The sequence below is a fragment of the Zalophus californianus genome, chromosome 14 (assembly GCF_009762305.2).
Source record: "Zalophus californianus isolate mZalCal1 chromosome 14, mZalCal1.pri.v2, whole genome shotgun sequence".
Taxonomy (NCBI): domain Eukaryota; kingdom Metazoa; phylum Chordata; class Mammalia; order Carnivora; family Otariidae; genus Zalophus; species Zalophus californianus.
Genome location: NC_045608.1, coordinates 52,272,804 through 52,300,488, shown reverse-complemented (window position 1 = coordinate 52,300,488; position 27,685 = coordinate 52,272,804). Strand labels below are relative to the sequence as shown.

At 35.5% G+C, this 27,685-nt stretch overlaps 1 pseudogene; it reads left to right on the top strand.

Annotated features, from left to right (window-relative positions):
• The first annotated feature begins 20,761 nt into the window (after nucleotides 1–20,761).
• Nucleotides 20,762–21,917, top strand: LOC113912366 (annotated as a pseudogene).
• The last annotated feature ends 5,768 nt before the right edge of the window (nucleotides 21,918–27,685 follow it).

The following is a 27,685-nucleotide window of genomic DNA, read 5'->3' as shown; positions in this document are numbered from 1 at the left end:
AGCAACAATCTCTAGATACCACTGCCTTCACTGAACATTATTCTATTTATCTGCTTTCTTTTTAAACTTTAAACTCTGCAGGAAAGCCATCCATAGGCACTGTACCCAGCCTTTCTTCTCCTTTTCTCTCTTAGATTTAGTCCAATCAGAATTTCACTCCACCACTCCAAAAGTGCTCTGGTCAAGATTATCAATTACCTCTATGTTTTTAAATTCAACTTTCTTATCAATAGCAATCAACATGGTTGATCATCCCTCCTCCTTGGCACGCTTTCTTCATATGGCTTCAAGGGCACCATCCTCTCTTGGATTTCTTCCTACCCCCCATTGGCTGTTTTAGCTCTATTTCATTAGATGGTTTCTTTTTTCTCTTCAATCACTTAAAGTAGGTGTGACCCAGGGATAAGTCTTTGATTTTCTTTTAATTTTTATCTAAAATGTTATCCAATGAGATCACAGAGCCTCACACAAATCTCATTTCTATCCTGACTACTCCCAAATTCATATCTTTAGTGCAGACCTCTTTCCTGAACTTCAGACTCCTAGATCCATCTGTGAACCACATACATACATACATATATATATATATATATATATATAAAATGATTAAAAAAGACAATTTAGGGGATACAAAAACACTTTATTGAACACTTCGTGAAGCAGGCAGTCTTCACTTTCAAGAATTTGGAGAGCAGCAGAGTAGGGGAAAAGACTGCAAGCTTTTATAGAAAGAACCAAGAGGGAGACAAGGAGGAAGTACTCAGCTTAAGGGGTTGCATATCTGACCTTATTTAGAAAGATCAAGAAACAAGAAAATAAGTATAAAGCTCAGAGGTGGCTTGCCATTGGCTGACTGCATATACTGTATTTCTGGTCAAGTGGAACATTTACCAGGATACTATAGTTATCTAAGTTTTTGTTGACAATGTGCCCTGGGCAGGAGCATCTCCATTTTAGGCCTGGAAATTTATTTCAACAATATATAAATCTTCTTAGCGTTAACCCTTCACGTTTCTATTTCCTCTTCCTTGTATATTGGATCTGTTAAAGAATTTTTCTGTTGGATCTATCCTCACGTTCATACAAAATAAAATTATTTGTCTTTATCTCCTCTAATACCAAACCACCATCATTTTTACCAATCACACTGCTGCCGAGTCCCTAACATCTTTTCTCTTCTTTGTTAAAGATTTTATTTATTTATTTGGGGTGGGGGGCAGAGGGAGAGAAAGAATCTCAAGCAGACTCCATGCTGAGCACAGAGCCGGAATCAGGGCTCCATCTCACAAGCCTAAGATCATGACCTGAGACAAAATCAACAGTCAGATGCTTAACTGACTGAGCCACCCAGGTGCCCCTTATCATCTTGTCTAAGACTCCATCATCTCTTTCCTAAATTACTATCCTAGGCTCCTAACAGATCTGTTTCTTCCTTTTCCACCCACAATCTATTTTCATCACTGCAGGTCATCTTTGTACTCCCGTTAAAAATTGCAGTTGAGTTTCCCAGCCCTCTCCATCCCCATTCCCTGCTTCACTTTTCTTTGTAATACTCACATGCTCTGAAACACTGCATTGTAATTTATTTATTTGGCTATTTTTATATTCTTCTTAAAATACAGGCTTCATAGTGATGGTAACTTTTGTTTGTGTCCCAAAGTGTACTGCACAGTTCAGGGGCGTCTGGGTGGCTCAGTCATTTAAGCGTCCGAGTCTTGTTTTCAGCTCAGGTCATGACCTCAGGGTCCTGGGATCGAGTCCCATGTTGGGCTCTGTGCTCAGCAGCTCAGCATGGAATCTGCTTGAGATTCTCTCTCTCCCTCTCCCTCTACCCCTCCCCACCACTCGCAGCACTCATGCTCTCTTTCTCTCTCTAGAATAAATAAATAAATAATTTTTTTTTTAAGTTCAAATGGTGCCTGACTAATGATAGTTGTTAAATGAGTGAAGGTAACTATTGTCTAGTGGATGAAACATAAACTGTGTGTCTACAGAGGTCTATGCAACAAGAAATCAACTTATCCCAAGAATCCCTCAATCTATTAGAAATTTGAGGTATGTGATACCATAGAAGATGAGAATGAGGCAGGATGTAGAAAGGATGGCTGTTGAACTCTTGTTTTAGGATTAGTTAATGGCTCTAGGCCCCACTCCTGCTGAGAAAAACAATTCAATTACAACTCCCCTACCACCTCAAGTTAAAAGTTTCGTTCTTTGAAAAATGGTCCATGTGTTGGCAAGGTTGAGGGCAGGACCAAGGCCATGGACTAAAAATAAAGAAACTTAAATGAAAGTCTACATAATAAATATAGATACCTCCAAGCTTTCCTCCTTCTCCTAGTTTCTAGAATGCTGGAAACCAATCTTAAATGCTCAGGCAGTAGATTAGAGACTTCTACTCTGGAGAAATGGTAGCCAGAGATAAAAGACATATATATTCTAAGGCCCAGAAAAAAACTCCACTCCTTAGTCAACAAAACCTAATCAAACATACAGAGACAGAACTAGTATTTTAAAGGCTCCCTCTTAAATATTAATGGACTCTCAGGGATAGTTGAGGAAAACAGAGAAATTAAAAAAACAATATAAACGAATAGAAACAAGAACACAAAGGAAACAGAAGTGAGGGGAAGTAGAATGGGGCAGGGAAAGAAGATTAAGCAGAGATACCAACTTTGGCCTGACCCAGGGGAGGTCTGGAACAAGAGTTGTAGCTGAATATAGCTTCGTTTGAGATAAGGCTTTGCACTGCTATACCAGTCCATCATTCCATGGGGACATAACTTCTGGGATGAGGCTGCTTCCATTTACTAAGGGCAGTTCTACTCACAGCAGCTAGGAAATTGTGCACAACCCCAGAGCAAAGAATCTAGGCAGGGCAATGGTGTGTTTTGTTTTGTTTTGATAATTCTTTTAGTATATTTTACCATTTTTAGACATGTGGTTAAAATGGCAAAATAAATATTTTTAATATACTACGGAGCACAGAAGAAGGACCTTGTGAATTTGGGAAGGTTAGGGAACACTTAATGAAAAAGTTATTTGAACTAGGATCAGCAAGTTGTGTCATTGTAAAATTCCTTTACCTACATCATATAGTAATAAATACCAAATGAAATCATGTATAAGCAAGTGTTTTGTAAATGGTAATAGTTCTGCTTTGTCATAATGAAGATAACTTGGGATGGCATGAGAAAAAAAATTCAGTTCTTCATAAATATTGTGTCTTATAGTTAGCCTAGATAATTGCCTTCTGAATTTCCAGATTTCAAGGGAATTCTAAGCCAAAGATCTTGGGCTTATTATTATTTTAATTTTGTTTAGGTCTTTTATTTGTACTGGGACAGAGACAGATGTCTCAGCAATATAAGAATGAAGAGAAACTTCAGGTTGCTGAGAAAAAGATTGTATTGATTTTAAAGAACACTTTTCCATTTTTATTTTTTATTTTTATTTTGTTTTAGAGGGAGGAAGAGAGAAGCGAGGGGCAGGGGTAGAGGGAAAGGGACAGAGAGAATCTTAAGCAGGGCTCAAACAGGGCTTGATTTCATGTCCTTGAGATCATGACTTGAGCCGAAATCAAGAGTCAATGCTTAACTGACTGAGCCACCCAGGCACCCCAAGAATATTTTATTTTTATATAATAATGTTGCGAATCATTTAAAAACTTAGCTCAGATTGAGCCTCCTTTTTCACTGTAAAAAGATCTATAATATTTTAATTTTTTTAAAGATTTTTTTTCTATTTATTTGGGAGAGAGAGAGAGAGTGAGAGAATGAGCAGGGAGGAGGGGCAGAGGGGGAGGGAGAAGCAGACTCCCTGCTGAACAAGGCACCTAATGCAGGGCTCAATCCCAGAACCCTGGGGTCATGACCCGAGCCTGAGTCAGACGTTTAACTGACTCAGATGCCCCAAGAGCTATAATATTTTAGTTAAAATAAGGGTACTTAAGTACAATTAGGGGAAGTAATATATTTTTTAAGATTTTATGTATTTATTTATTTTGAGAGACAGAGAGAGAGGGTGAGTGAGGGGAGGGGCAGAGGGAGAAAGAAGGGGTCTCAAGCAAACTCCAAGCTTAGTGCAGAGCCCAACGCAGGGCTTGTTCTCACAACCCTGAGATCATGACCTAAATGGAAATCAAGAGTCAGATGCCCAACTGACTGAGCCACCGAGGCGCCCCAGGAAGTAATGTTTTTAAAAGGTGCTGGCATCATTTTTTTTTTCTTAAACAACTAGACAGTAGAAAAAAGGTTTATTTGAGAAAATACTTTGTGACTAATACGTTCCCTCTTATCTGGATTAGAAATTCTCCTTAGTCTGGACCTTTCAGAATCTCAGTTGTTTTTCTCGAGATCTGTCTTCAAAAATCATTTCGATTCTTGCCCATCACTGTAGTCAATGACAATGCACTTGTTATCACAGTTTTCTCTTAAAATCAAAGTGTTCTTTTTAGAAATGTCCTACCATTTGTAGTTGTTTAAAAATTTCCCAAACTGTGAATATTTTGTAAACATTTGAGGCGAAAAAAATAATACATCATAAAATGCACATTTTTCATTTTTCCTGACAACTATTGTTCAATTTTAATGATTTATTATCACAGTTTAAAGCACATTGCTAAATGAGCTGTTACATTTATGTTTTGAAAAATATAAACTCTACACGATATCTGATCTCATTACTGCTTGCTGTCACTAAAATCATAGACAGTAACATTTTTTAAAGACTGTCATTCTTTTCAGATAAATATAAAGATATTTAGCAAAACCTATTTGTACTACATGCAAGGATAGAATAAAAAGTGAGCTTTTGTCCAGGAGAGTTGGTATGTTTAGGCTCATTCAAATCCAGAAGATAACTTTCCATCAGTTGGAAGCACTAAATAAATATTTGCTTTACCTTTCCACACTGACATGGTATAGTTCATATTACCAATGCTTGAAATGGCAATGAGCATCCTAAAAACTAAAAACATCCTACCTATGAAACTGGGAAGTATGGAATAGATTGTAAAAAGGAAGCTTTTAGATATACACATTTGCTTTTTATAAAATAAAGTTTTTATGAAATAAAATAATTACCAGGTGCAACTAAAGAGACAATTAAAACCCACAGAGATGGATGGCAAATGGGGAGAGGTTATAAATCTTGCCCACTGGCTGATGTTTTAAAACCAATTCATGGTAGAGATAAAGTATGAGACCCTGTGCTTCAAAATGTGAGATTTGGAAGGGAGAAAACACACAAAGTTTTGGTCACCTAAGTGATAAGCCACCAATAAAAATGAGAGGATCAAAACATTCCTCCTTTGGCCCAATGTACGAAAATGATAGTCAAGATGGTTAATGTGAGTTCCAAATGGGGGATAAAGACTTCTTGAGGGTACACAGCCAGCAGGTTTTCCCTCACATTAATTTGAAGTTCAAATTTAGATTATCCATGTCATCTAGCAACCCACATACGGAAATGTATTCACAGCATTTTTAGTTCACAGTTGTTATTACTCTGGGGTGCCCCACGGAAAAGAAACAAGATTGCTGTGGGGCAATACACAAACAATTCAAAGGGCAATTCAAACCCTGCAGGATTTCAAGGAATTAATGCCCTGCTGTAAGTTCATACTGAGCTAAAATTGCTTAAGATATAAGGGAGCAATCCCCCTCAATGACTAAAAACTAATAGACACTACAAAAATAGGACTATATACCAAGAAAATTCAGATTACAAAACTGTCTCCCTGGGGCACCTGGGTGGCTCAGTTGGTTTAGCATCTGACTGCAGCTCAGGTCATGATCTCAGGGTCCTGGGATTGAGCCCCACGTGGGGCTCTTGGTTCAGCAGGGAGCCTGCCCGTCCCTCAGCAGTTCCCTTCCCCACCCACCCACCCACACCCACTCTGCCAAATAAATAAATAAAATCTTTAAAAAATCAAAAAATAAAATGCTCTCTGATACCGAGTCTAAAATTAAAAACAATTAAAAACATAGACAATAACAAGACATTATGAAACCAGATGAGCAGTTTTGCAAAATAACAAAATAGATGTTCTAGGAATAAAAAATGGCATTATTGAAATGCAAACTCAGTAGGTAAAAGAGTTAAACAGCAGATCTGAGACAACTGCAGAGAGAATTGATAAACTGGGAAAAATAAAAGGATGTTTACCAAAAGCCCATGTGAGAAGATCACAATATGGAAGGACGTACAAAAAATAGGCTAAGAACATAAAGAATAGCATGAAAAAGTTCAACATATAATAAGAAGAAATTCCAGAAGTATAGAATAGAGAAAATGAAGGAGAGAGAATATTGAGAGATTACAAATGAGGATTTTTCAGATTCATAAATTCCACTAATCATAATAAAGCCATACCCAGGCTGGGTATTGCAACTCTAGAACCACGGAGACAATGTTTCTTAAAGATTGCTCTCAAATAGAAGAAAATTAAACTGACTGCATACTCTGCAACAGGAAAAAAACAATAGAAGATACTGCAATAATATTTCAAAATACTGAGAAAAAATAATTCTCAATTTAGAGAATTTATTTACTTAAATGATCATTCATAAGTAAAGGTGAAAAAAAACCCCACATTTTCAGGGAAATGAATGCAACTGTTATTGACAGAACCACCAAAGAATGTATCTGAGAGAGAAGAGGATTTATCCCACAAGAAATGAGATGCTGGAAACCGTGGGAGTAGAGATATTGGCAAATGAGTGGGCATAAGTAAACAAGATTTCACTACTTAAAACTGAATAATAAAATTATTCCTATGAGGATGAATTCTTAATATGGAATTCTTAAACATGTAATGATAATGACTCTGTGGTGGAATTAAGTATAATTTAGAATGAAGAAGTTCAAGGTAAAACTAAAATACTAAATAGCAGTTATATGTTAAAAGAGGATGAGATTATTTGGTATTAGAATGTAACAAACTCCTTAGTTTTGTGAGGATAGAGATATTCTGATTAAGTGTGGACTTACTAAGTCAAATACCCATATACTCATTAAAATCTTGGAAAAATTATGTATAAATGATGGAAGAAAAATAAAGAATACTGACTGCTTAGCCAATTTGAGTGAACTCTGTTAAGAAGAAAAAAGAAGCCAAGAAAAGTAAAGAAGCACAGAATAAAATGGTGTCCAAATAACTCAGAAACGAGAAAACTAATGCATTTCAGATTGATCAAAACCAAAATTTGCTTTTTCATTTTGTTTACGGAACACATGACTACAATTTAAGAGCAAAGAAAAATTGACATTAAAAGGATAGAAAACAGATACGTAAAAAAAGACAAAGTGAGGGCGCCTGGGTGGCTCAGTTGGTTAAGCAACTGCCTTCGGCTCAGGTCATGATCCTGGAGTCCTGGGATCGAGTCCCACATTGGGCTCCCTGCTCAGCGGGGAGTCTGCTTCTCCCTCTGACCCTCTTCCCTCTCGTGCTCTCTATCTCTCATTCTCTCTCTCACTCAAATAAATAAATAAAATCTTTAAAAAAAATTAGAAGTTTAAAAAAAAGACAAAGTGAATGCTATTGGGCATAAATAACAGAAAAATAGGCACACAAAACTTCATTGAGAGTAATGATACAACATGAATGTAAATATTTTGAAATTTGCATACTGCAAAAAAGTGACATTATTTTGAAGAAACTGATACATCCACTGTCATAATGTCAGATTTGAACAACTTCTCAGGGTGATTGATAGGTTAGGGAGAAGAAAAAGTATTAAGACTATTGTTATGGACACTGTAGTTTGACCATTCTACCCCTCCTCCCACCCTCATTCATAATTGTCTTCTCTTTAGCCTTTTTGTAAATAGGTATGGCTGAGCCAACAAGTTCTGGTCTCAGAAAGTAAAGCTGCTCAGTGAGGCCTCACGGCCCCAGATACATATTTTAAATGTCAAGACTAAGCTAATATAGCCAACGAATTCTATTGGGACCCTTGGCCTATTCATTATCTATCTATGTGGGAGAGAATGGGGCCTGTGGAAGGCCAGTGAATGTGGGCAAGTCAAGGTAGAGCTGAGTTGGTCAAGAATGGGCACAATAATGCTGGTCTCTGTTCCAACTTTGACGCTTAGCTCTTCAGCTGCTTTCAGATCTCTGAAAGCCATCTGACAACAGCCAGAACTACAAAGACTCTTGTTTCCTTACATAGAGAGTGCACTCAATAAATGTTTATTGGTTGAATAAATGGATGATTTTTTATCCATCAAACTGAAGCATCTGCCTCTTTTTCTTTGGTTAGCTCTTTACTACCACTAACCCAAGAAAAAGTGTGGAATAACAAGGCTTCAAGTTGTGCTTGAACAGGAATCCATTAAGGGCACTTTTTCTTTGAGTTGCATTTTGCAAATTCACAAAATGGAACATTGGCCCAAAGGTTGGAGAATTTCCTAAGTAGTGGTAAAAAAATATTCATACATCATGTATATACAGCAAACAAAAACAGGGCCTGTGTGATCACTTTTCACCTTAAAAAACATGTTTAATATAATACGAAATATTTAACTTTAACAAATAGATGAATAAATGTCCTAAAAACAACATGGCTTAAATATTTAAATCATAACTACTACATTTGCCAGTCTCAGGTCTTCCCATTAATGAATAAAATTTGGGAGAAAATTTTGTATCCATGATAGAAAAAAATGTAGTTTAGTCCTAGAAGAAGTTTACTCCATTTATCAGAGTTTTTTCTCAGGTAACTGAAATAGACAATTTCTCCAATATTTCTCTTCTCATCTCAGCCTACCATGTTGGATTTCACAAGGCTTATTTATAACTAGAGCTTGCAATTCCGTATCTCTGCCTATTATTGAAAAAAAAAACATGTTTTCTGATATTTTCAAAACAAACATATAAACAAATGCTTTTTATCCTGCTCCCCCTCAATACCACCTACCTCCCAAACTGATTTTCACACATAATAAGTTGCAAATGGACAGTTTTTAAAAGCAATTTGTCTTGGGTGCCTGGGTGGCTTAGTTGGTTAAGCGACAGCCCTCCGCTCAGGTCATGATCCTGGAGTCCCTGGATTGAGTCCTGCATCCAGGTCCCTGCTCAGCAGGAAGTCTGCTTCTCCCTCTGACCCTCTTCCCTCTCATGTGCTCCCTCTCTCTCAAATAAATAAATAAAATCTTAAAAAAAAAAAGCAATTTGTCTTACTGTTTCAATGTCCTGGTCAATTATATCAATCCAGAAATTTGAAAGGAAGTATTAGGAAAGTTTTTTTTTTCCAATAGTGAATCACTATCAATATCATACAGTAAATGTCAGGTGGGATAACATTCATACTACTAAAAACAAAATAAAATATTTCAAAAGGATCAATAGCATGTCTAACATGACACAATGTGTTAAACACTCAGTCATTATTAGACAACTTACATGCCATGTCAAGTTCATATACAGATCCTGTGCACCTGACTCTGATGAGATTTCATGGCATGTGGCCTTGAATGCTTAGGTCTTCTACTGGCTTGAACTATTTTACAATAAGTGTAGTACAAAGTCCACAATGAAAAAAAATGTAGCTAACTTTGTAATCATCAAGATATTACAAGATATTTTTGAAAGAAGGAAATATATTTCAGTATCTTCAAACAAAAATAATTGGCTTAGATGTTCCCTGGACTTTGATATTAGGCTTTTAAGGGGAAGAGTGCTGTGGAGCTGTGGGGAAGGTCTGTCAATTAAAGGGTTTATAAGCTAAGTCCTATGACTTCCTGTCTATAGGTGAGGTTGTCTGTGGGTGCCATGTGTGAAGATACAGCCATGAGGAGAACCTAAGAGTACTGGAAGAGAAAAGGTTCTGATACCATTGACTTGGTCTATTATCCAACCTGGAGTAACCTCAATTTCAGACTTGTCTTGTGATATAATAAATATTTAGTATATAGGTTAGTTGTAGTTGCATTTTATATGGCTTGCAACTAAGCATCCTGACAGATACAGCACCATTACTGAAAGAAATAAGCATGTGATTACTTTTATTAAACCAAACATTTACCAGTTTCCATGGTAGAAAGGAAGCTAAAAGGTGCTGCCTCGTTCTGTTTGAAACTTTATATATGTGTTTTTAGAAGAAATTGCGTATCTTCTCTAAGGTTTGATCTTCTAATTCTTCAAGAAGTAGATAAATAATAAAGTAAATAATAAAAAATACTTCCGAATTCCTGTCCCTGATGGCATGAAATCAAATGATAATATCATATGTAAAGTTTTTATGAATTTAATAAGCTCTGAAATGCTACAAGAGTAAGGGAAATAAGTGATTAAATATGAACACATGAGGAGAAAAGATAATGGCAGGAATTTTTTTTCTGTTACCCCTGTTACAGTAGAAATTTATCATTTGGACTATAAGACATCCAACACTTTTTGGTTTGAAAGGAATCACATACATGAGAGGTAGAGCCCAGCCTCTCTTTACAGCAGTCCAAGAGGGTCAGATGCTCTCTCTGTCACTCACTGGCTTCTAGTATGTTCAGGTATGACAAGGGGGTGGCCAACTGAACCCTTTCACAAGGACTTGGATTCTTCTAGAGTGAAGCAAAACCATCTTGGGTAGTCAGAAAGTACCCGACACAGCTATGGAGTGAACATTCAAAGTCTGGCAGCCCAAGGCCAGTATGCGGGGCAATGGCAGCAGCTCTGTCCAAAGCCCACTGGTCAGGAGCTTCCATCTTGCCTACACCTTGTAGACTGGAAGCTCTCAGATATCCTTCGTACATGTTTTTTTTTTGCTTAAGTTAGCCACAGGAGGTTTCTGTTACTTGCAAACAGAAGCCAGCCCCAGTATATCTACAGAAGAAAAGTTTTTAATATGTAATTAATTAAAAATTTAAGGAAGGTAAGAAATTTTATTTGTAAAAACCTTGTCCTAGATTCTATTAACTGTGTTACATCTTTCTAAGTCTATCGTTCACTTTTCATAATTATCTGAAAAATTGACAAGGTGATTCAGGAGAAAGTTTAAAAACATGTATACAAGCATGATTTTATTTAGTTTATTTTTGTTTCCACTTTCATTTAAATCAACTTCTGCTAAGAAAATTAGCTATTTTACTAATACCGATGTTCCTATCATAGAAGCTGATTAAAACTTGTTAGATTCAAATGCAGTTTCAATTTTTTACCTATTAATTTGAATTTAGTTCCCTAAACTTTTGTGTAGATAACAAGAAGGAAGACAGAGAAATTGGCGTAGCTTTCCATTAGCTATCCTCTCATGTTAAAATGTAGGTTTCCTGAGCACTGTATCAATGTTCTTTAACAATAAAACAATAGAAAGAGAAGTGAAAGAGAAAAAAAGAAAGAAGTTTTATGGCTATTTTATAGACAGGCTGAGTGTGGTTGCATTAAATAGTACACATTGTTTTATATATTGGAAATGGTTGCATTAAAGACTCAAAAACTAGTTCACAAAGTATGATCCCAGACTAACATCAAAAGCATCACCTGGAAACTTGTAACAAATGCAGATTCTCAGATCTCACCCTAGACCTACTGGGTCAAAAATTCTCTCTTTTTTTTAAGATTTGTTTTTATTTGAGAGGGAGAGAAAGGGGTCGGAGGGAGAGATAGAGGGAGAGAATCTCAAGCAGACTCTCCCCTGAGCGTGGAGCCCGACTTGGGGCTTGATTCCACCACCCTGAGATTATGCCCTGAGCTGACACCAAGTAGTACGCTTGACCGACTGAGCCATCCAGGTGTCCCCAGGATCAAAAATTCTGAAGCTGATCCCCAGCAACTTCTGCTATAACAAACACTCCAGGTTGTCCAACTGCATGTTAAATTTTGAAAACCATCAAACTACACAATTCAGCAAAATAAAATAAAAAAAAATGGATGTAAGTCATTCAACTCCGTTTCTGTTGCTGTATTTCACACTCTGTTGTAATTTATTTGATAACAGGTCCTTCTCCCCTAATTGATTATATTTATATTCACAGCTGTATCTTACTCATTTCTGTGAATCTCTGTCACAGGCTAAAATGCTTCCATCAATAACAGATATCAATCAAACTAAACATTTTGGATGAACTCCAAAAAAGAAAGTAAACATTGACAATTGAATAAAAATTCTAAATGAGTTATACAGTAGCTGTTGTCATATTTTCCTTTCCACTCCTCTTATAATGGAAAAATAACAAAGGTTATCATTGATCATTTGTCTTTGGATGCGCTGTGCGTCTATTCCAGCACTCTGACTTTACTTAGTACTCTATAAAATAAAAGTAGCCATTATTCACCGATTCATATTACATGGTAAGGATATTCTTATTTTTTAATTCATTTTGTTTGTTCTGTAAAAGAAGAAAAACATTACAGTGTATCTCAATCCAGCTCTCAATGGTAGTGATACACTTTAACCATTATCCCTATGAAAAGCATTGTTTTCTTTTCTTGCAACAATTTGAATTTATACAGAAAAGGTCTCTACATTGTCCCGATGGGCAGGAGTGGCAGCTATTTATTATTCCACACTGTTTTGGTTCGCTTTTGAACTCATACTGAAGCAAGAGATGAGTCTAGCATTCTTAATAATAAAATGTTTCTTTTCTAAAACCATTTTTTTCTTAGTGATAATTAAAGAAAAAAAAAACTCATTGGTTGTTTTCAAGGTACCACAGAATATATTGCTTAAAACCTCAACTATGCCATTTCATATATACATTTAAATAGTTGTAAGTGTTCTTTGAATTAACTATGGGAAATTTTTCAGCATCAATAGCTATGTATGAGGGAAATTAGGCACCTCCATACTCAAAGAAATAGCATGACATTGATCAAATAGGGTTATATGTGGTTTTGTATTTTGTATTGTATAAACACTTAATAAAATGCAATGTATTTCCATATCACTTTATCAGTAAATGTTAGAGATAAAATATCAAGGCCAATGCCTCTGATTTCAATTATGACATCCAAATTGGTTGAAGTTTACTATAATAAATAGCTTTGGGAGGCTCAGATATGAGATGAAAATACATTATTAACATTTACCAAAAGTAATTTTAAAAAGTTATTTTTGCCACATCTGATTCCTTATGTTCTCTCTAAAAAACCTTTACTTAATTATACAAAATGTACTTGTCTTTTGAAGAATAGATAGAAAAAAACTGTTATGCACACAAATTAAAAGGTAAAATAAATCTGTAATTCCATGTCTTGCTGTATAACCTTCTCAAAGTTGTCTATATGTATGTTTATACATTTTTAAGAAGATATGTAACATATATAAACCTATATCAGCTATGGTTTGAAAAAATAACACTAACATCACTCCATATGTTACAAATACACACATCTATATCATTATCTTTAATGGGTGGATAGTATTCCATGGAAATACTGTATTATAATTTGGTTAATAAATCTTAGGCTAATAACATTAACTGTTTTTTTTCTAATTTTCTGATTTTAAATTATGCCTATCTATACATACAGCTATGCAAATGTATTTCCTTATGATACATTCTTAGAAATGTTCGCACTTAAATACATTTTTCTTTATTAAGACTTTATTTTTTTAAAGCAGTCTTAGGTTCACAGCAAAATTGAGGGGAAGGTACAGAGATTTTCCATGTTCCTCCTACCCCAAAGCAAGCATAGCCTCCTCCATTACCAACCCCAACCAGAGTGGGATATTTATTACAGTTGATGAAACTGCATGACACATCATAATCACTCAAAGTCCATAGTTTACTTTAAATTTCCCTGTTGTGATTGTACATACTATGGGTTTGAACAAATGTGTAATGACATGTATCCATCATTATGGTATCTTACAACGTATTTACCCCCCAAATCCCCTGTGTGTTGCTTATTTATCCCTTCTCCCCACCCCACCCTACCCCTTGGCCACCTCTGATCCTTTTACTGTTTCCACAGTTTTGCCTTTTCCAGAATGTCATATAGTCAGAATCATACAATATGTAGCCTTTTCAGATTTGCTTCTTTCACTTAGTAATATGCATTTAAATTCCTTCTTTCTTTTCACGACTTGAGAGCTCATTTTTTAGAGTTGAATAATATCATTCCATTGTCTGGGTCAACCACAGTGTATCTACTCACCTACTGATGGACATGGTTGCTTCTAGGTTTGAGCAATTATGAATAAAGAAAGCTGCTATAAACATCTGTGTGCAGGTTTTTGTGTGGACACAGTTTTTGACTCCTTTGAGTAAATAGTCAAGAGTGAGATTGCTGGGAAAAAATGTTTAGTTTTGTGAGAAACATCCAAACTGTCTTCCAAAGCAGCTGTACCATTTTGCATTCCCACCAGCAGTGTATGAGAGTTCGTTGCTCTGCATCCTGTCAGTGTGTGGTGGTGTCAGTGTTTTGGATCTTGCCATTCTAACAGATGTGTAGTAGTATTTCATTGTTGTTTCAGTTTTCATTTCCCTGATGAGATATGATATGGAGTATCTTTTCATGTACTTACTTCCTATCTATCTCTATATATATGATTTCCATTGAGTAAAATTTTAATTTGTTCAATATCACAATGTGAGATAGGATGTTGTGATAAGTTGAGAAAGGAGAATACATTCTACATGGACAAATTTTTAATACAAAATTTAGATTATTTTATGATTGTGTTTGCTTTTCCATGATTAAGCAATCCTATGTCATTATCTATAAGATCAAGAATTATTGAACCAGTGATACTATAAAATTTTTTGTTATTCAGGAAAATTATATGCAAAACAATCAAGATTTACTAGCTCATAGATTCAGTTTACCTCTGCTTTTTAAGAGAAAAAAAAAAGTGTTCACTTCCAGAAACACAGATTCTTATGATCTCTTCTGCCAGGGATGTGTAGAGTTTTAAGGATGAGGGAGTGAGTGCTGGGTAGGTGAGGATTGTATATTGGAGAACCATTTTGTAGGTGCCAGGAAATGTCTCAATTTTGTTTGAGAGTATAATACTGGATGCCATGATCTGAAGAGTATCTAGGAAGGCAATAATCTGTGATTCCAGGAGAACACTTTAATAATCACCCAAAATGTAGAAGATAAACATGACTTGACATTCTATAGAGAGAAGGAAAATGAGCTTGGTAAGGGACTCTGACTACATTCCAGATCTGTGGAAAAGCCTGTGATAGCTTTTCTATATATTCCATGAAAAGTTTGTGATGATTAAACAAGTGCATTTAAAAGTGATAGCATGTAATAAAGCTGTATGATATATACTTCCATTCCAAAAAGATTTATTTTTGGTAGCTCTCTGAGGATCTCCTTATCACCTGATTTTATACTAATCTACTGACAATTTATAACAGACAAATAGCAACAATGAAAACATACAGTTATGCAAGGTACTTAAGTATTCAGGCTCTGACAGATGGACCCTATAATTACAGACTCAGTTCAAATATGGACTCTATAATTAGCGGATTATGTGATCTTGGATAATGTGTTGTTTTTTGCAAGACTCACTTTTCTTCTTTGTAAAATGAGAATTATAATAGCTACTGTATCATTGTACATATCATGGCTATGAGGATATGAGGATTACATGAGATAATGTGTCATGAAAGAGGTTCTGAGCAAACACGAGCATTTGGAACAGAAACTCATAGAACAAAAGAAATTCTCTTGGCCTTGGCATCCTTTGAAGAGATGTGCTAGGTCTAAGGCACAGCTGGCCCCACAGTAAGTCTGGGATTTGGTAGAATGACTCCGGCAGAGAAAAGCCTCTCCTCTGTTGTTGTTTTGTTTTATTTTTAATGAAAGGAGCATGGAAGTGGACTTGTAGGACTCAGTGACAAACAGACTGTTATGGCACCAAAATATCTTGGAAAGAAACTCTTCAGAGAAGGTTAGGAGAGCTGGCTGTAGTCCCTGGAGACTGAAAACTGAGCTCATTCCCCCTCAAAGCTGAGGTCAGGAATAGTCTCCCCTCTGGGAAGGGATGGCCCATTTTTCCAACCAGCTCATCTACAGGCAATCCAGAAAGTGATTTCTAGGTCATCTCATGGACTACACTGCTTGTGTATAATGGGCGTAGTGCACTGTTTGTAATGTGATAAAGACTTAAGACGTAATAGCTATTTAACTATTGTTATGCATAAGTATTTGAAGGCAGTCAGTTGATGTGAGTCATCCCTGTGAAGCAAAATGTGATAAATCTCTATTAGGGGCTCATTTCTGGGTTCATGGCTCATTCACAGATGGTTGAAGGAGCTACAAATCTGATCATTAACTTAATTATAACAATTCTATTTGTCATTAGGATAGTAAAAGGGTGGTTTATAGATTTGAATATTAACTGCTAAACCTAACTGGCTTGAAAAATGTGGTATTCCTTTCAAAGCTCAACAAATCTCTCAGAGCCTCAAATTACTACTGTCATATATATTAATCATCATCATTATTATTCACGTACATAAGAATGTTAATACACCAAAATCAAATTTTCAAGTAAAAATAAAAATGTGGAACCAAGGTCAATAGCATGTAATGCACCAACACACTAATAACACAGTCAGATTTTGGAAATCTAATAAATATTTACCATTAACATAAGTGTGTAGTATTTATCCATAGAGAAGTATTACGCTATTTCAAATCAGCGCAATTATGTTAATCACTGTTTTACTGTATAATGGCTTAACATTAATATTTGTTTCTGAAGCATAATGTCATTCCAATTCCCATATCTTTCTTACTCTCTTGACTGAATAAAGCATGGATGGGAGAAACTAATCAATTAAGTGACCCTGTGAGGAGACTGGAAGTACTGTTAATCTATGGGTACTGTCAATGCAAAATAGTTGTATTTATTTGTTTTACGAGCATAGTATTAAAGGTAGGCAGTGAAATATCTCTTATCTTGCCTCCAATCCAACCTCTCACTCTCCACACAGGCAACTATTATTAACAGGTTTCTTTGTATATAATTTAAGGGATATTGTATACAAAAACAAATTAATTAACATATTTCCTTTTTAAAAACAAAAAATGGTGTAATAATATACATGCTGTTCTTTGCATAACATTTTTATTACCAATAATGAATTTTTTCCTTAACAGTCATTAAAACATTTTCTTTTTTGGAGAAGATGAATTGCTTTTAAATATGACATGTTGCATAGATTTGATTTTTCTCTATAGATCAGCTCCTAGAAGAGGAAATGGTCAAATGCCTTGAGTATTTATTATTTTAGAAATAACACTATTAAGCTCCAGCAAGAATATATAATTGCTGTTACTCCACATCTTTATCAGCATAGTATTTGGTCAAACTTTTAACAATATGATAACATTTTAATGTGGTTTTAAATTTGATTTAACTTTCATCTTAAATGAATCTGGAATCGCACATAAATTTAAGAGAAATATGTATTTTCGTCTTTGTGAACTGTGAGTTCAAATAATTTGCCCATGTTTTCCTATTGGATTTATATGTCTTATTCATGTTAATGAAAACAGCCATTTATATTTTAGGAAAATTAGATATTTGAGATATTAACAGCAAGTTTTTGTTTCTTGTATTTAGTTTATCACTAAATTTTAGACTTGTTTATTTTGATTATTGCACTCATAACTTATTAATGAATGATGTATAAATTCTTTATTTTGTGTCTCCTGAGTTTTGTGTCTCAATTAAAATTATGAATATAAAATAATCTTTCATTATTTGTTCTAATACTGGTATAGTGTCTTTTTTTTTTTCCTTTTTGGGGAGAGGGTGATTTTTTTTTAAACAAAATTTTATTTATTTTTTTTTAGATTTCATTTATTTATTTGACAGAGAGAGACACAGTGAGAGAGGGAACACAAGCAGGGCGAGTGGGAGAGGGAGAAGCAGGCTTCCTGCAGAGCAGGGAGCCCGATGTGGGGCTCGATCCCAGGCATGACCTGAGCCGAAGGCAGACAATGACTGAGCCACTCAGGAACCCTGAGGAGGGTGAGTTTTGTGTGAAGTACTAGATTTTGACAGTTATTTAGCTATTGCCTCTCTGCTTTAACTCAACATCCTGTACCTGGGTTAGTGATGCTGTACTTTGGCATCACTTAAAGAACCAGCTGTATCATGTCCCTCAGAGATACCAGCACCAACCATGAGCACTCCCATCTTTGATGTCTGGTCACAGTTCCACAGGCTCCTCTTCCAAGTGCAGAGATTCTGTGATATAATTCCTCATTTTGCATTTTTAGGTCATCAATAAGTTGTGAACAATTGCTTATAGTAAAGTATTTCTGTTAAAATAATTGATGTACTATTTGTTTTCTGTTAGGACTTTCCATCTGTGTGATACAAACACACATCAAGAAAAGTGCTAAGATCTGGGGCGCCTGGGTGGCTCAGTCATTAAGCATCTGCCTTCAGCTCAGGTCATGGTCCCAGGGTCCTGGGATCGAGCCCCACATCGGGCTCCCTGCTCAGCAGGAAGACTACTTCTCCCTCTCCCCCCTGCTTGTGTTCTCTCTCTTGTTGTGTCTCTCTCTGTCAAATAAGTAAATAAAATTTTTAAAAAAAGTGCAAAAGAATGTCCACAAAATGAACACACCTGTGTAAGAAGCATCTAGAACAAGAAGCAGTCATTTTTATCAATTGAGACACATGTCTCATGTCTCATTCCAGTGTCTCAATTCTCCACCACGGAGATAACCAGTCTTGGGCTCCTAATACCATGGATGTGTTTTCTCCTTTAACTTTACAGAATCACATAGCGTGTACTCTTTTCTCGTAACTTTTCTTTTCTTTCTTTTTCTCATAACTTTTCTTACTGAATATTGTTTTTGAGATTCATCCATGTTACTGACTACAGTTATGGTTCATTTATCGTTAATATATTCTACTCTATTTTTTTAATGTATCACAAATTTATTTCTTCATGGGTGGAATTTGGGGTGATTTGAGGAATAGCTCTATGAATATTCTTGAATCTGATTTTTGGCGAACATATGCACAAATATTTGGGGGATTATGTCTAGAAATAGAGATGCTGGGTCACAGGTAGCTTTATTCTATACCAGCAAACAGTTTTCTAGGAAAATATCTGCTGACAATTCCAGAAACTCCACAATTATGGTAATACTTCACTTCTCTGTGTTTTTCACTTTAGTAATTTTGGTGGTATATAGTAGTACTATATGTTGAATTTATTTTCTCTGATGATAAGTGAATTTGAGCCTCTTTCTAATTTGCAGTGGGCATTTGGGATTCTCAGTTTTTAAGAGCTCAAGCACTTTTTGCCAATTTTTCATTTAACTTCCCTCTTTTCTTATTGACTAATAAGAATTTATATACATACTCCAACTGTGCAGCTTATCTTTTCATTTGCCTTTCCATAAAAATGGTTTTATGTAAACTATAAATTTTCATTTTGTCCTTTATGACTCATACTTTTGTGTCTTATTTAATACATATTTTCTTACCACACATTCATGGCAATTGATTTTTATTTTTCCCCAAATTTCATCAAGAATAGATTATTAAGTGCCTTACAAAACAAAAGTCAATTTTTTTTATTCTACCAACATAGACACAAGTTGGTCCTGTAAAATTTATTGAAAATATTATCTTTTTGACATAGAGTATCAGATTGGATAAAAAAGCAAGACCCATTCATATGCTGTCTACAAGAAACTCATTTTAGACCTAAAAACACCTCCAGGTTGAAAGTGAGGGGGGAAAACCATTTATCATGCTAATGGACATCAAAAGAAAGCTAGGGTAGCAATTCTCATATCAGACAAATTAGATTTTAAACCAAAAACTGTAGTAAGGGATGAAGAGTGATACTATGTCATATTTAAAGGGTCTATCCAACCAGAAGATCTAACAATTATAAATATTTACATTCCTAACATGGGAGCAGCCAATTATATAAACCAATTAATAACCAAATTAAAGAAACACATTGATAATAATACAATACTAGTAAGGGACTTTAGCACCCCACTCACAGTGCTGGACAGATCATCTAAGTAGAAGATCAACAAGGAAATGAAGGCTTTGAAATATACACTGGACCAGATGGACTTCATAGTTATATACAGAGCATTCCATCCTATTCCTCTCGAGTGCACATGGAACATTCTCCAGAATAGATCACATACTGTGTCATAAATCAGGTCTCAACTGGTACCAAAAGATTGGGATTATTCTCTGCATATTTCCAGACCACAATGCTTTGAAACTTGAACTCAATCACAGGAGGAAATTTGGAAAGAACTCAAACACTTGGAGGTTAAAGAGCATCCTAAAGAATGAATGGGTCAACCAGGAAATTAGAGAAGAATTAAAAAAATTCATGGAAACAAACGAAAATGAAAACACAACTGTTCAAAACCTTTGGGATGCAGCAAAGGCAGTCCTAAGAGGAAAGTCTATAGCAATACAAGCCTTTCTCAAGAAACAAGAAAGGTCTCAAATACACAACCTAACCTTACACCTAAAGGATCTGGAGAAAGAACAGCAAATAAAGCCTAAACCTAGCAGTAGAAGAAAATTAGTGAAGATTAGAGCAGAAATCAATGAAATAGAAACTAGAAGAACAGTAGAACAGATCAACAAAACTAGAAGCTGGTTCTTTGAAAGAATTAATAAGATCAATAAACCCCTAGCCATACTTATCAAAAAGAAAACAGAAAGGACTCAAATTAATAAAATTATGAATGAAAGAGGAGAGATCATGACTAACACCAAGGAAATACAAACAATCTTAAGAACATATTATGAGGAGTCGAGACCAGAGGCTGAACTCGGGATCTGACAAGATGGCCGGGCTGCCCCGCAGGATTATCAAGGAAACCCAATGTTTGCTGGCAGAACCAGTTCCTGGCATTAAAGCAGAACCAGATGAGAGCAACGCCCATTATTTTCATGTGGTCATTGCTGGCCCCCAGGATTCCCCCTTTGAGGAGGGACTTTTAAGCTTGAACTATTCCTACCAGAAGAATACCCGATGGCAGCCCCTAAAGTACGTTTCATGACCAAAATTTATCATCCTAATGTAGACAAGTTGGGAAGAATATGTTTAGATATTTTGAAAGATAAGTGGTCCCCAGCACTGCAGATCCGCACAGTTCTGCTATCGATCCAGGCTTTGTCAAGTGCTCCCAATCCAGATGATCCATTAGCAAATGATGTAGCAGAGCAGTGGAAGACCAACGAAGCCCAAGCCATAGAAACAGCTAGAGCATGGACTAGGCTATATGCCATGAATAATATTTAAAATCGATCTGATCATCAAGTTCTCCTGTTCTCCTGTTCTGCCAAGACTTCTTCCTTTTTTGTTTGCATTTAATGGACACAGTCTTAGAAACATTACAGAATAAAAGCCCAGACATCTTCAGTCCTTTGGTGATTAAATGCACATTAGCAAACCTATGTCTTGTCCTGATTCACTGTTGTAAAGTATGAACAGAGGCTAGAAGTACCATCCGGATTGTTGTGAAACGTTTAAAAGCAGTGGCCCTTCTCTGCTTTTATTCATTTCCCCATCATGGTTTGAGTATAAAGCACTGTGAATGAAGGTAGTTGTCAGGGTTAGCTGCAGGGGTGTGGGTGTTTTTCTTTATTACTTTTTTTGAGGGGGAGAGGTAGTTTTATTTTAATTTTTTGGGCTCCTTTCCCCCCTTTTATGGTGATCTAATTGCATTGGTTAAAAGCAGCTAACCAGTTCTTTAGAATATGCTCTCTAGCCAAGTCTAACTTTATTTAGACGCTGTAGATGGACAAGCTTGATTGTTTGAGCCAAAATGGGAACATTAAACAAACATCACAGCCCTCACTAATACCATTGTGACTTGCTGTCAAGTGTAGAATCCTTCCTTCAAGAAAAAGCTTGTGACCATTTTGTATGGCTTGTCTGGAAACTTCTGTAAATCTTATGTTTTAGTAAAATATTTTTTGTTATTCTAAAAAAAAAAAGAACATTATGAGCAACTATAAACCAACAAATTAAGCAATCTGGAAGAAATGGATGTATTCCTGGAAACTTATAAACTACCAAAACTGAAACAGGAAGAAATAGAAAACCTGAACAGACTCATAACCAGCAAGGAAATTGAAGCAGTAATCAAAAATCTCCCAAAAAACAAGAATCCAGGGCCAGATGGCTTCCCAGGTGAATTCTACCAAACATTTTAAGAAGAACTAGTACATATTCTTCTGAACCCATTTCAAAAGAGGAAAACTTCCAAACTCATTCTATGAAGCCAGCATTGTCTTGATCCCAAAACCAAAGACCCCACCAAAAAGGAGAATTACAGACCAATATCCCCATTGAACATGGATACCAAAATTCTCACCAACATTCTAGCCAATAGGATTCAACAGTACATTAAAAGGATTATTCACCACAACCAAGTGGGATTTATTCCTGGGCTGCAAGGGAGGTTCAACATTTGCAAATCAATCAACATGATACATCACATTAATAAAAGAAAGGACAAAAACCATATGATCCTCTCAATTGATGCAGAAAACCATTTGACAAATACAGCATCCTTTCTTGATTAAAACCCTCCACAGTGGAGGGATAAAGGGAACATACCTCAATATCATAAGAACCATCTATGAAAAGGCCACAGAGAATATCATTCTCAATGGGGAAAAACTGAGAGCTTTTCCCCTATAGTCAGGAACGCGACAGGGATGCCCGCTCTCACCACTGTTGTTCCTCATAGTACTAGAAGTCTTAGGCTCAACAATCAGACAACAAAAGAAATAAAATGCATTCAAATTGGCAAACAAGAAGTCAAACTCTCAGTCTTCACAGATGACATGATACTTTATGGGGAAAACCCAAAGACTCCACCCCAAAATTACTAGAACTCATACAGGAATTCAGCAATGTGGTAGGATATAAAATCAATGCACAGAAATCAGTTTCATTTCCATACATTAACAATGAGATGGAAGAAAGAGAAAAGAATGTATCCCATTTACAATTGCACCCAAAACCATAAGATACCTAGGAACAAACCTAAACAAAGAGGTAGAGGATCTATAAAAACTACAGAACATTTATGAAAGAAATTGAGGAAGACACAAAGAAATGGAAGAACATTCCATGCTCATGGATTGAAAGAACAAATATTGTGAAAATGTCAATGCTACCTAGAGCAATCTACATATTGAATGCAATCCTTATCAAAATACCATCGATATTTTTCACAGAGCTGGAACAAATAATCCTAAAATTTGTATGGAACCAGCAAAGACCCTGAATAGCCAAAGGAATGTTGAAAAAGAAAACCAAAGCCGGTGGAATCACAATGACAGACTTCCAGCTCTATTACAAAGCTATAAGCATCAGGACAGTATGGTACTGGCACAAAAACAAACACCTAGATCAATGGAACAAAGTAGAGAACCCAGATATGGACCCTCTACTCTATGGGCAACTAATCTTCGGCAAAACAGGGAAGAATGTCCAATGGGAAAAAAGACAGTCTCTTCAGTAAATGGTGTTGGGAAAATTGGGCATCCACATGTAGAAGAATGAAACTGGACCATTTTCTTATACCATACACAAAGATAAACTCAAAATGGATGAAAGAACTAAATGTGAGACAGGAACCCACCAAAATCCTAGAGGAGAACACAAGCAACAACCTCTTCAACTTCAACCACACCAACTTCTTGCTGGACACATCTCCAAAGGCAAGGGAAACAAAAAAAAAGATGAATTATTGGGACTTCATCAAGATAAAAAGCTTCTGCACAGCAAAGGAAACAGCCAACAAAAATAAAACGCAATCTACAGAATGGGAGAAGATATTTGTAAATGATATATCAGATAAAGGACTAGTATCCAAGATCTATAAAAAACTTATCAAACTCATCACCCAAAAAAACAAATAATCCAGTCAAGAAATGGCAAGACATGAAGAGACATTTCTCCAAAGAAGACATACAAATGGCCAACAGACACATGAAAAAATGCTCCATATCACTGGGCATCAGGGAAATACAAATCAAAACCACAGTGAGATACCACCTTATACCAGTCAGAATGGCTAAAATTAATAAGACAGGAAACAACAAATATTGACGAAGATGCCAACATCTATCCCCAAAGAGAAAGGGAACTCTCCTACACTGTTGGTGGGAATGCAAGCTGGTACAGCCACTCTGAAAAATAATATGAAGGTTCCTCAAGAAGTTAAAAATAGAGCTATCCTACCACCCAGCAATTGCACTACTAGGTATTTACCCCAAAGATACAAATGTAGTGATCTGAGGTGGCACCTGCATCCCAATATTTATAGCAGCAATGTCCACAGCAGCCAAACTGGTGGAATGAGACAAAATGTCCATTGACAGATGAATGGATAAAGAAGATGTGGCATATATATATATATATGAATATTGCTGTGCCATCAGAAAGGATGAATACTTACTATTTACATCGATGTGGATGGAACTGGAGGGTATTTTGATGAGCAAAATAAGTCAAACAGAGAAAGACAATTATCATAAGGTTTCACTCATATGTGAAATATAAGAGACAGTGCAGAGGATCATAGGGTAATGGAGGGAAAACTGAAAGGGGAGTCATCAGAGAGGGAGAAAAACTGAGGGTTGCTGGAGGAGAGGTGGGTGGGGGCACGGGGTAACTGGGTGATGGGCATTAAGTAGGGCATGTGATGTGATGAGCACTGGGTGTTAGACACAACTAATAAATTATTGAACACTACATTTGAAATTAATGATGTTGAATTGAATTTAAATTAAAAAAAAGAAAATGTTTTCTTTTTTACTTCAATTCAATGTATTCTTTGTCATAAATCAGGAGACCATACTACATCTTTCAGTTTCTGTTCTGTTTCATTGGTTTATTTAATACTCCCCTTGCACTAAAACTTCACAATTTTAATTAATTCACTGTTATAATACATCTTTTTCTGATAAAATCTACCTTCTAACTTTGTTCTTCTTTGAAAAATTTGCCTTTGCCTCTCTGTTTTTTTATCTATATTATATATAAATTTTAGAATCACTTTTTAAAATTTTCCCCCAAAATCTGGTTATTTGATAAATACTGCTTCCAATGTTTAGGTTAATTTCATTAGAGTTAACATCTTTTAATGTTAAATCTTTCAATTCATGAATACTGAGGGTTATTAGTACTTCTGCATGATGGTAGGGAATTAATATCCTTAAAATATCATTACTTTAATCCATAAATTCAATATAATTCTTAAGCAATTTCAATAGGATTTTTTGGGTTGACAATTTTTTAAAAATTGGAATAAAATTCCCCAAATTGCAAAGACAAACTAAAAATCTAAAAAACAAAATTCTACTAATGAACATCTTAATCAGAAAATTTATAATACAAATAACAACACATTGCAAAGCCAGTATGGATGGGTATGGATGTAGAGAGAAACAGATTACTATATAAACCAGAGAGCCAAGAAACAGATGCCTGCCTTAAGGATACAATGAAAACCCAAGGAAAAAATAAGAATCATTGAACTCAAGCTTATAAAATAAATAAGTACATAAATGAATGAATTAACTAATTAATAGGAAAATGGGAAAGCTCTTTCTTACAGTGGAATGACAATTACTAAATGTAAAAAGAATGAAATGGTGACAAAATATTTTTGAAAATATTATAGTTACAATTAATTTAGCCAAAAATCATCAATAGATGCTAAATATCTGGGGTGAAAATTTGGTGGAGAAAGACACATTTACTAAGCCATTTTCTCCCATATTGCAAATGGAAGGTGGTAACTTTATGATTTAGAAACTTCGCAGACACCAACTTCACAATGGAACAAAATTAATGCCACCAATTTTGAGAAAACTGATGTGATGTGCCTCCTGATGTCATACTCTGAGAGTATAACACCTCTCGTGTCATACTCCTATCAAAAAGGCATAACCTGAATGTAATCATGAATAAACACCACGCAACCCAAGTCTACAAAAGAACAAATCTGTATCATCAAAAACAGAAATGTCATGAAAGACAAAGACTGTTTCCAGCTTAAAGAAGACTAAAGAGGTGACAACTAAATGTAATGGATGATCTTGGTTTGGACTCTAGCTTGCAAAAAGACAATGCATAGAGGAAATGATTAAACAATCAGCAAAATTTAGTATGAACTGTCTACTAGATAATAAAATATACACATTTAAATTTCATGAATTTGATCATCATACTGATGGTATATAAGTGAATGTCCTTACTGTTAAGAGATACATACTCCAGTTACTCTCAAATAGGTCAGTAAAAATAATAGAACTAATAATAATAATTTATAGATAGAGAAAAACAAAAAGTGACCAAACACTAACAATTGGTGAATCCAGATGAAGGGTAAAAGGCAATAGTTTCTATTATGCTTAGAACTTCTCCGTAAATGAAATTACTTCAAATTCAAAAATTAAAATTAAAACAGTCTCTATTTTAAATCCTAAGGACTTTGTCAGCAGACGGATCTTTAGGAACTTGTTGGAATTATGCCAGACCCTTCAGCAATGCTTACACATTACTGCTTTTACCGTTTCTACTTCAATGACTAAAGTACTGGTTAAGTATTTTCATGTAGTTGTTATTGATAAATAACACAACATACCATTGGGTAACTTCAGCATTTTTGTTATCTGCAATACCAATGATATTTTGTTTTAAGTTCTGGGTAATTGTCTATGACAATATTCTCTCAATGGGGCCAAAGCTCATCACTGAAAAAAAAATTAATACTGTATTATCTTCCCTAGGGTGCTTTAACATCTAGTTAGGAATACAAACATATAAACAGATATATTTAATATGATTTGTGAAAACTTAAGAAGCTGTTATATAGAGTATACTCTGAGGACAGCAGAGGAGCGTCTAACTTAATTGAATAAAGTTGGAAAGGGGCAGGTTAGGACAGGTGAGGGATAAGCAGGAAAGACTTTCAGGAGGAGATGATCCCAGAACTGAATCTGAAGGAGGAAAATGAATTAAGTAGGTGAAAATGTGGGTTTCCCTCAGCCATATGAGTAAAACTGAAAGTAAAAGTGTGGTGTGTTTGAGACACTACAAGCGAGGACAGAACATATGGAGGGAGGGAAACTGAAGTCTAGTGATAGCAGTTGAGGTTGGTGATGAAAGAGTACCCATCTCAATGTTCAAATATTTTAATGGCCTTGAAATTACACACATGGGGCATGTAGTAGATTACATTATCTCATAAGCGTTTAGAAAGAAGAATACTACTTGTATCTGTTTCTATACTCCACAGCAGTTTTTCTATCTGGGAGAATCATAATGAGTCATTTAAGGTTTATCTCCCACTAGATCTTAAGCTTAGTGAAGAAGGGGCCAGACCCAGGTTTAAAAGTCTTATGCATCTTCCTATTTGCATGTCATTCCTTCAATATGTCCCCCATTTCCTTCTCTCTGAAATGAGTTCTTCAGATTTTCTCCAACAAGGATTCATGAGTGGTAAACTTTATGCATTATTGTGGGTCCCCAACAATAACTTCATTCTAGCTTCATTCTTTGTGAGAAGTTTGGTTGGCATATTTCATGTTTATTTTCTATTATGACATAAATATGATCATACTATACTCTTATATGTATCACTATTTTCTCTCGGCACCTTACAACTATTATTTCTTTGCCACTTGGCCCTTACTGTCATTGCTGAAAAATCTGTGGGTAGATATGATTTTCCCCATGAAGA